Source organism: Salmo trutta, chromosome 19 (assembly GCF_901001165.1).
Source record: "Salmo trutta chromosome 19, fSalTru1.1, whole genome shotgun sequence".
Classification (NCBI taxonomy): domain Eukaryota; kingdom Metazoa; phylum Chordata; class Actinopteri; order Salmoniformes; family Salmonidae; genus Salmo; species Salmo trutta.
In genome coordinates this window covers 1,071,697-1,083,280 of record NC_042975.1, presented here as the reverse complement: position 1 = coordinate 1,083,280, position 11,584 = coordinate 1,071,697, and positions in this window count along the sequence as shown.

Genomic DNA, 11,584 nt, shown 5'->3' with positions numbered 1-11,584 from the left:
TTCCGCCACACTCCCCGTGTGCCACCCCCAATTTTTTTTGGGGGGGCTGGCTCTCGTGCCTGTTGCACTCCCTCGCTTCGTACCAGCGCCTCTCAGCTATCGCCGCCTCGATCTCCCACTGCGGGCGGCGTTACTCCCCAGCCTGAGCCCACGGTCTTACTCCGTCGAGCAATTCCTCCCATCTCCAGGAATCCTGAACGCACCTTTCCATCTCCTCCAAAGTCCATGAGTCCATATTTCCCCTCTCCTGGTGCTTCTCCTTCCTCCGCTGCTTGGTCCGTTTTTGGTGGGTGATTCTGTAACGGCTGTCGGAAGAGAGAGTAGATTAAGGTGCAGCGGAGTTAGTGTTCATCTTGAGTTTTAATAAACGCAAGAACACTGTACAACAAAACAAGAAAACCGACAGCCAAACAGTACTGTCAGGTGCAAGACACTAAACAGAAACAATCCCCCACAAAACCAAAAGGAAAAACAGGCTCCTTATGTGTGACTCCCAATCAGCAACAACGAACTACAGCTGTGCCTGATTGGGAGCCACACACGGCCCAAAACAAAGAAATACAAAAACATAGAACAGTGTAGTCAGCTCAGCTATCCCCATTGAGACCGTGTCTGTGCCTCGACCTAGGTTGGGCAAAACTAAACATGGCGGTGATTGCCTTAGCAATCTCACTGGAATAAAGACCTCCTCCATTCCTGCCATTATTGAAAGAGATTGTGATACCTCACATCTCAAAATAGAGCTACTTAATGTTAGATCCCTCACTTCCAAGGCAGTTATAGTCAATGAACTAATCACTGATCATAATATTGATGTGATTGGCCTGACTGAAATATGGCTAAAGCTATGATGAATTTACTGTGTTAAATGAGGCCTCACCTCCTGGTTACACTAGTGACCATATCCCCCGTGCATCCCGCAAAGGCGGAGGTGTTGCTGGCATTTATGATAGCAAATTTCAATTTACCAAAAAAAAACGAGTTTTTCGTCTTTTGAGCTTCTAGTCATGAAATCTATGCAGCCTACTCAATCACTTTTTATAGCTACTGTTTACAGGCCTCCTGGGCCATATGCAGTGCTCCTCACTGAGTTCCCTGAATTCCTATCGGACCTTGTAGTCATGGCAGATAATATTCACATTTTTGGTGACTTTAATATTCACATGGAAAAGTCCGCAGACCCACTCCAAAAGGCTTTCGGAGCCATCATCGACTCAGTGGGTTTTGTCCAACATGTCTCTCGACCTACTCACTGCCACAGTCATACTCTGGACCTAGTTTTGTCCCATGGAATAAATGTTGTGGATCTTAATGTTTTTCCTCATAATCCTGGACTATCGGACCACCATTTTATTACGTTTGCAATCGCAACAAATAATCTGCTCAGACCCCAACCAAGGAGCATCAGAAATCGTGCTATAAATTCTCGGACAACCCAAAGATTCATAGATGCCCTTCCAGACTCCATTCACCTGCACAATGACATCGGAGTACAAAAATCAGTTAACCACCTAACTGAGGAAGTCAATTTAACCTTGTGCAATACCCTAGATGCAGTTGCACCCCTAAAAACAAAAAACATTTGTCATAAGAAACTAGCTCCCTGGTATACAGAAAATACCCAAGCTCTGAAGCAAGCTTCCAGAAAATTGGAACGGAAATGGCGCCAAATCAAACTGGAAGTCTTCTGACTAGCTTGGAAAGACAGTACCGTGCAGTATCGAAGAGCCCTCACTGCTGCTCGATCATCCTATTTTTCCAACTTAATTGAGGAAAATAAGAACAATCAAAAATTTATTTTTGATACTGTCGCAAAGCTAACTAAAAAGCAGCATTCCCCAAGAGAGGATGGCTTTCACTTCAGCAGTAATAAATTCATGAACTTATTTGAGGAAAATATCATGATCAATAGAAAGCAAATTATGGGCTCCTCTTTAAATCTGCGTATTCCTCCAAAGCTCAGTTGTCCTGAGTCTGCACAACTCTGCCAGGACCTAGGATCAAGCGAGACACTCAAGTGTTTTAGTACTATATCTCTTGACACAATTATGAAAACAATCATGGCCTCTAAACCTTCAAGCTGCATACTGGATCCTATTCCAACTAAACTACTGAAAGAGCTGCTTCCTGTAATTGGCCCTCCTATGTTGAACATAATAAACGGCTCTCTATCCACCGGATGTGTACCAAACTCACTAAAAGTGGCAGTAATAAAGCCTCTCTTGAAAAAGCCAAACCTTGACCCAGAAAATATAAAAAACTATCAGCCTATATCGAATCTCCCATTCCTCTCTAAAATGTTAGAAAAAGCTGTTGTGCAGCAACTCACTGCCTTCCTGAAGACAAACAATGTAAAGGAAACGCTTCAGTCTGGTTTTAGACCCCATCATAGCACTGAGACTGCACTTATGAAGGTGGTAAATAACCTTTTAATGGTGTCAGACCGAGGCTCTGCATCTGTCTTCGTGCTCCTAGACCTTAGTGCTGCTTTTGATACCATCGATCACCACATTCTTTTGGAGAGATTGGAAACCCAAATTGGTCTACACGGACAAGTTCTGGCCTGGTTTAGATCTTATCTGTCGGAAAGATATCAGTTTGTCTCTGTGGATGGTTTGTCCTCTGACAAATCAACTGTAAATGTTGGTGTTCCTCAAGGTTTCGTTTTAGGACCACTATTGTTTTCACTGTATATTTTACATCTTGGTGATGTCATTTGGAAACATAATGTTAAATTTCACTGCTATTCGGATGACACACAGCTGTACATTTCAATGAAACATGCTGAAGCCCCAAAATTGCCCTCGCTGGAAGCCTGCGTTTCAGACATAAGAACGTGGATGGCTTCAAAAGCTCTACTTTTAAACTCAGACAAAACAGAGATGCTTGTTGTAGGTCCCAAGAAGCAAAGATATCTTCTGTTGAATCTGAACAATTAATCTTGAGGTGTACAGTCGTCTCAAATAAAACTGTGAAGGACCTCGGCGTTACTCTGGATCCTGATCTCTCTTTTGACAAACATATCAAGACTGTTTCAAGGACAGCTTTTTTCCATCTACGTAACATTGCAAAAATGAGAAACTTTCTGTCCAAAAATGATGCAGAAAAGTTCATCAATGCTTTTGTCACTTCTAGGTTAGACTACTACAATGCTCTACTTTCCGGCTACTCGGATAAAGCACTAAATAAACTTCAGTTAGTGCTAAATATGGCTCCTAGAATCCTGACTAGAACCAAAAAATGTGAGCATATTACTCCAGTGCTGGCTCCCTACACTGGCTTCCTGTTAACCTGTTGGGGCTAGGGGGCAGTATTTGCACGGCCGGATAAAAAACGTACCCGATTTAATCTGGTTACTACTCCTGCCCAGTAACAGAATATGCATATAATTGTTTGATTTGGATAGAAAACACCCTAAAGTTTCAAGCCTGAAACCTTGAACATAGACTGCTGACACCTTGTGGAAGCCATAGGAATTGCATCCAGGGAACTAGGGAGCAGGGAGCTTTTCAATATGATCTTATACTTGCCTTTCTAAGAAGACGGTCTCTCTCTCAAAAAAAAACATTATTTTTACATTTGTATAAACTTCAAAGTGTTTTCTTTCCAATGATACCAATTATATGCATATCCTTTCTTCAGGGCCTGAGCTACAGGCAGTTCACTCTGGGCACGTCGTTCAGGCAGAAATGGCGGAAAAAGGGGCCTAGCCCTAAGAAGTTAATTGACTTGGCTAAAACATCAATCAGTCCCATTAATTCACCCCAGTCGGGTTTCCATTAGCCGTTATTAGAGTTCTGTGATGTTTCTACAGTCCCACTGCATAGCCTGTAATGAACAGGAACAGAGGGAGCCCCCCACCATTACAACTGACTGACCATTGGTCTATCTATGGAACGGCCTCGTGCCTGTCCTCTCGCTGTGGAGTGTTCAGAAGAGCGGAGATCTTATCAGCTGTTTCTCTCTGCTCGACAGGAGGCGAGAGAGAGCGCTTTAATGTCACTGTTCCGCTTGAGTTGGTCACAGGGATTTCATTGTGCCGTACAGTCTGTTGTACCAGACTACCTGACATTAAATCAATAAACAATTACATTATGGAAATAAAGTTCAGCTGGCCTGCAGTCACAAGCAAACACTATTATGGAGCTTTTTCAGCAGAGTCCAAAGGGTAGAGTTTAGGCCTCTCTATCCTGATAATACCTTTTTTCCTTGACCATGGCTAAATTATATTAAATTGCCTACATCTAATCAATCTATATGCCAATATTTAACTGGAATTGTCTTAGATTGTCTTTCTATGACAATATCTCAGTGATATCTCAGAAAATATCTCAGTGATATCTCAGTATTATCCCAGTGATATCTCAGTGATATCTCAGTATTATCCCAGTGATATCTCAGTGATATCTCAGTATTATCTCAGTGATATCTCAGTGATATCTCAGTGATATCTCAGCGATATCTCAGTATTATCTCAGTATTATCTCAGTGATATCTCAGTGGTATCTCAGTGATATCTCAGTGATATCTCAGCGATATCTCGGTATTATCTCAGCGATATCTCAGTAACATCTCAGTATTATCTCAGTATTATCTCAGTGATATCTCAGTGGTATCTCAGTGATATCTCAACGATATCTCAGCGATATCTCAGCGTTATCTCAGTAATACCTTGGTATTATGTCAGTGATATCTCAGTAATACCTCGGTATTATCTCAGCGATATCTCAGCGTTATCTCAGTTATACCTCGGTATTATCTCAGTGATATCTCAGTGATATCTCAGTGATATCTCAGCGATATCTCAGTGATATCTCAGTAATACCTCAGTATTATCTCAGCGATATCTCAGTGATATCTCAGCGATATCTCGGTATGATCTCAGCGATATCTCAGTAATACCTCGGTATTTTCTCAGTGATATCTCAGCGATATCTCAGCGTTATCTCAGTAATACCTCGGTATTATCTCAGCGATATATCAGCGTTATCTCAGTAATACCTCAGTATTATCTCAGCGATATCTCAGTAATACCTCGGTATTATCTCAGTGATATCTCAGTGATATCTCAGCGATATCTCAGCGATATCTCAGTAATACCTCGTTATTATCTCAGCGTTATCTCAGCGATATCGCAGCGATATCTCAGCGATATCTCAGTAATACCTCTGTATTATCTCAGTGATATCTCAGTGATATCTCAGTGATATCTCAGCGATATCTCAGTGATATCTCAGTAATACCTCAGTATTATCTCAGCGATATCTCAGTGATATCTCAGCGATATCTCGGTATGATCTCAGCGATATCTCAGTAATACCTCGGTATTTTCTCAGTGATATCTCAGCGATATCTCAGCGTTATCTCAGTAATACCTCGGTATTATCTCAGCGATATATCAGCGTTATCTCAGTAATACCTCAGTATTATCTCAGCGATATCTCAGTAATACCTCGGTATTATCTCAGTGATATCTCAGTGATATCTCAGCGATATCTCAGCGATATCTCAGTAATACCTCGTTATTATCTCAGCGTTATCTCAGCGATATCGCAGCGATATCTCAGCGATATCTCAGTAATACCTCTGTATTATCTCAGCGATATCTCAGCGTTATCTCAGTAATACCTCAGTATTATCTCAGCGTTATCTCAGTAATACCTCGTTATTATCTCAGCGTTATCTCAGTGATATCTCAGCGATATGTCAGAGATATCTCAGCGATATCTCGGTATTATCTCAGTGATATCTCAGCGATATCTCGGTATTATCTCAGTGATATCTCTGTGATGTTCGGAGACTGTAGAGGACACTATGCAATAGCATCAAGTCAAGCTGTTCAGTAGAACTAGTATCCTATCAGGGCAGGAGTGGAAATGTACCATTTTATGACTGAAGCTGTGCTGTGTCCCCCCCCCCTTTATAGCTGGGCTGGCCATCGTGTGCAGACCTGTTCACGTAATTGGCTGGGACTTGCAGGCCTATCTCCTAGACACACACACTCACAGATATGCTGTGTACAGCAAACAAACGGAATGTGTGACGAATCCTCCAAAACTCCTTGTAGAAAACTGTTATCGATTATCAGAGCGTGGCGCGACTGGACACGACCCGACTGAGAGGGAAGTCATTATCATAGACACACCACCTGACTGGGAGGGAAGTCATTATCATAGACACACCACCTGACTGGGAGGGAAGTCATTATCATAGACACACCACCTGACTGGGAGGGAAGTCATTATCATAGACACACCACCTGACTGGGAGGGAAGTCATTATCATAGACACCCCACCTGACTGGGAGGGAAGTCATTATCATAGACACACCACCTGACTGGGAGGGAAGTCATTATCATAGACACACCACCTGACTGGGAGGGAAGTCATTATCATAGACACACCACCTGACTGGGAGGGAAGTCATTATCATAGACACACCACCTGACTGAGAGGGAAGTCATTATCATAGACACACCACCTGACTGGGAGGGAAGTCATTATCATAGACACACCACCCGACTGGGAGGGAAGTCATTATCATAGACACACCACCTGACTGGGAGGGAAGTCATTATCATAGACACACCACCTGACTGGGAGGGAAGTCATTATCATAGACACACCACCTGACTGAGAGGGAAGTCATTATCATAGACACACCACCTGACTGGGAGGGAAGTCATTATCATAGCACAGCTAGACACCACCTGACTGGGAGGGAAGTCATTATCATAGACACACCACCTGACTGGGAGGGAAGTCATTATCATAGACACACCACCTGACTGGGAGGGAAGTCATTATCATAGACACACCACCTGACTGGGAGGGAAGTCATTATCATAGCACAGCTAGACACCACCTGACTGGGAGGGAAGTCATTATCATAGACACACCACCTGACTGGGAGGGAAGTCATTATCATAGCACAGCTAGACACCACCTGACTGGGAGGGAAGTCATTATCATAGACACACCACCTGACTGGGAGGGAAGTCATTATCATAGCACAGCTAGACACCACCTGACTGGGAGGGAAGTCATTATCATAGACACACCACCTGACTGGGAGGGAAGTCATTATCATAGCACAGCTCCACACCACCTGACTGGGAGGGAAGTCATTATCATAGACTGTTACGGATACAAGTATCCTGTGTATGTATCCGGTGTGTGTTTCTTCTCTCTCCTTCTCCCATCACAGGTGACAATCATCACTCCCCAATCAGTCATCAATCAGTCCCCAATCAGAAGACACCTGTTCCTTTTCCCTCAACCTATCACAGCCCCTTTCCCTTGGTTTAAAAACCCAGTCAGTTGTTTTCTCCCCAGATCAATCTTTGTGTTCATTCTCTCTCTCTCTCTCTCTCTCTCTCTCTCTCTCTCTCTCTCTCTCTCTCTCTCTCTCTCTCTCTCTCTCTCTCTCTCTCTCTCTCTCTCTCTCTGTCTCTGTCTCTGTGCATGCTGGGAATTTTTGGGAGTTTGAGTGTTTGGTGAAGAGGACTCTGTCCTAACTAACTTTCTAGACTCTTGTCTTGATCTTTTCCTTACATTTTATTTTCTATGGTGTACGGTTAATGCAATATTTGTTTTAGCGGTATCCACAGTTTTTTTTCCAGAGTTAGGGTGGAAGAGGACAGAGTAAGTTTTCTGGGGTTTGCAAGGTGTGGTATGCGCGATGGCTTCTCAGCCTAGCGCGGAGGAGACGCTGTCTATACGGCATGGATTCAGGTGTGTTCCTGAGAATGGAGTTAAGGTGGAGGAGGTTCTGCTCGTGGTCGGCGAACAGGTAGGAGCTGAATTTATACATTCTGCTTCTAGAATGAACAAAGCTGTGGTTGTGTTCATGAAAAGAGAAAATTTGGTTGGTAGGCTAATTGCTAGCGGAATATTTGTAAGGGATGTGTTGGTGCCAGTTTTACCTCTTTCTACCCCTTCGACAAGAGTAGTCATTGCAAATTTACCTCCGTTTATTACGGACGATCAGATCAGGAAAGAGCTGAGTCGTTTTGGTAAGTTTGCTAGCGGGTTTCGTGTACTGTCGGCAGGCTTTCAGGCAGTTGCTGTTAAGCAAGTTCTTTCGTTCCGGAGGCAAGTGTTTATGTTTCTGAACAACAATGAGCAACAGCTAAATGTGCATTTTAAAGTGAGGCATGGGGAGGGGCTCTATGCAGGGTTTGCCAGCACAGACAGTCTACGGTGTTTTGAGTGTGGGGATTTGGGGCATAAGAGCTTTGCATGCCCACATAAAGGCCGTAGACAAAGTGAGGGTACAAGCGCTGGTGGGGGAAATCGAGATCAAAGTGCAGGGGGTAATGAGATGCAGACAGCAGAGGCTGGGCCTAGTCATACCAGGGATGGTGGGGTAGCTGAGGCTGGGTCTAGTAAGGCAAGAGATGGTAGGGTAGAGGAGGCTGGGTCTAGTCAGACTAGAGATGGTGGTGTAGCGGAGGCTGGGTCTAGTCAGACTAGAGATGGTGGTGTAGCGGAGGCTGGGTCTAGTCAGACTAGAGATGGTGGTGTAGCGGAGGCTGGGCCTAGTCAGGCTAGAGATGGTGGGGTAGTGGAGGCTGGGTCTAGTCAGGCTAGAGATGGTGGGGTAGTGGAGGCTGGGTCTAGTCAGGCTAGAGATGGTGGGGTAGTGGAGGCTGAGCCTTGTCAGGCTAGAGATGGTGGGGTAGCTGAGGCTGGGCTTAGCTATGATATGGAGGGTGGTGTAGAGGATGCTAAGTCTAGTCAGGTTATGACAGTGGATGAGGAGAGTATAGTGGGGAAGTGTAAGAGACTAAGGGGGAGGAGGAGGGTGCCAAGCGGAAAAGGAAAAAGGGTGTGGTTAAAGGCACAATGGAAACTTTGCCTGTTGCTGTGGGAGATGCCCTGACCAGAGAGGAAGGGCAGGTGGTCAGGGTGGGAGATAGAGATGAGGAGGAAAGTGAGTCTGAGGAAGAGGATGAGGAGTTATTTTTTTCAGACTCCTCTTCAATGGGCCCGGAGCTGACAGCCAGTCAAGCAGAGGGGTCTAAGTACACGGTGAGGGAACTGACAAGGTTCGTGAATGAGACCAAGGGGAAAAAAGTCAATCTTGAGGCTTTTTTCCCTGATTCAAGAAAGTTTGTACGATCAGTACAACATGCTGTGAAAAATGAGGGGCATGGTGTCCTCTTACCCAGGAAACAGTTTAGGTTGAGGAAGTGGGTCACAACAGTGCGTAAGGGTCTACCTTCGGACACTGTTTAGATGTATACTTTCTTTCTGACACTGGGGTTTTTGAGCTTTGCTATTGGTCTCTTTCTCTGCTGGCTTTTCTCCCACTTCTTATGGAGACTCTACGGGTAGGCTCGCTCAATATAAATGGCGCCAGAGATGCGGGAAAGAGGAGTGTGTTGGGTGAATATGTAAAACAAAAAAAGTACAGGTGTTGTTTCTGCAGGAGACACATAGTGATGTATTGAATGAAGTCGATTGGGGGCTCTGGTGGAAAGGGGCAAGTGTGTTGAGCCATGGGACAAATCTTAGTGCAGGAGTGGCAGTCCTTTTTGCACCGGGTCTGTCTGTAAAAATTTGCTCCTCAAAGGAGGTGTGTAGGGGTAGGCTCCTTGTTGTTAAAGCAGAAATTAACAACATGGGGTTTGTCTTTATAAATGTGTATGCGCCTAACACAGGGAGAGAAAGAGGGGTTCTATTTGGGAGTCTTAGACAGGAACTCTCACAGGTAGCGCCTGAGGAGACACTGGTGGTTGGAGGGGACTGGAACTGCACAATGGATTTTACAAAAGACAGAAATGGGGAAGAGCCTCATTCAGTGTCAGTGGGAGTGTTAAGGCATATTATTAATCAGTTTGACCTAGTGGATGTTTGGAGAACTAAACATCCGAACACAAGACAGTATACATGGGTGAAGGTTTTTGGGGCTAGAGTGAGTGCAGCCCGACTTGATCGGTTTTATATGTCTAGGAATCGGAGCAATAGGCTGTTGGGCCCTACCATTCTCCCGGTGGGGTTTTCCGATCACCACATAACCATGGCTCGGCTGTCTATTTCACCAGGGCCCCGGCAGGCATCCTATTGGAAATTCAATGTAAAGCTCTTACAAGATGCCACTTTTTGCGCAGGTTTCCAGACCTTCTGGGAAAGGTGGAGGCAGCGAATAGAGGATTATGAGTCTCTGAGCCAATGGTGGGATGTGGGGAAAGTCCAAATTCGGCTTTTCTGTCAACAGTACACAGCTCTCTCATCCTCAGAGGCTAGAAGAGTTTTGGGGGAACTAGAGCGGTGTATTAGGGAGATGGAGGTACAGATGGTGGGGCAAGGCAATGTAGGCCTCCAGGCTAATTTAGCTGAATTACGCAGGGACCTGGGCAGTTTTTTCCAGGTTAAAGCAAAGGGAGCACTTGTAAGAGCTAGATTCTCCATGCTCAAGGAGATGGATGCTCCCAGCTCCTTCTTTGGTTTGGAAAGACAGAGCAGTGAAGCCAAGGGTATGCATTGTCTATGGCTGTCTGATGGGCGGGTGACCTCTGTGGTGGGTGAAATGCGGGAGCGGACTGTGGAGTTTTATACTGAATTGTATAGGGCAGAAGAGTGTGATCCTTTGTGTGCTCAGGTCTTGTTCACAGGACTCCCTAAACTCTCTCTGGCACAGAGGGATGATTTGGACGTTCCTCTGTTGTCCCATGAACTGGCAGAGGCCGTAACCCAGATGTCCACCGGTCGTGCACCGGGGGTTGATGGACTCCCAGTGGAGTTTTCAAAAAAATTCTGGGGAATAATTGGACAGGATTTCTTTTGCATGTTGCGTGAATGCGTCGGGGTAGGAGAGTTGCCGATGAGCTGCCGTCGGGCGGCTCTGACTCTCCTGCCCAAAAAAGGGGACTTGTGTGAACATAAGAACTGGAGGCCTGTGGCATTGCTCTGTGCGGATTACAAGATATTTGCCAAGGTCCTCTCTAACAGACTGAAGTCCCACTTGGACTCGATAGTACATAAGGACCAAACATATTGTGTACCGGGACGCTCAATCACGGACAACTTGTTCTTAATTAGGGACATGTTGGACTTGTCGAGAGGGTCTAATGTGAACTTCGGACTGGTCTCTTTAGATCAAGAGAAGGCTTTTGACAGAGTGGACCATGAGAATCTGTTTAATGTGATGTCTGTGTTTGGGTTTGGGAGGAGTTTTTTGACCTGTGTGAAGCTATTGTATGCTGGGGCGTCATGCATGGTCAAGGTGGGAGGGGGGCTCAGTAGGCCAGTCTGGGTGAGACGGGGCATTAGACAAGGATGCCCTCTATCTGGGCAGTTATACACACTAGCCATTGAGCCTTTTTTAGGACTGCTACGCAGGAGACTGCAGGGAGTGTGCTGGACAGGCATGGATGTGTTGACAGGAATAGCAGTGTCAGCATATGCAGATGATGTTTCTGTGATGGTCAGGGATGGCCAAGATATGCAGGCACTGGAGACCAGTCTGAAGGTGTACGAGGGAGCTTCTTCAGCTAAGGTAAACTGGGGCAAGAGCAAAGCTCTGTTATGCGGGGCATGGGGGGATAGGGCTCCTCCTCTGCTTCCAGGGGGTTTGCAG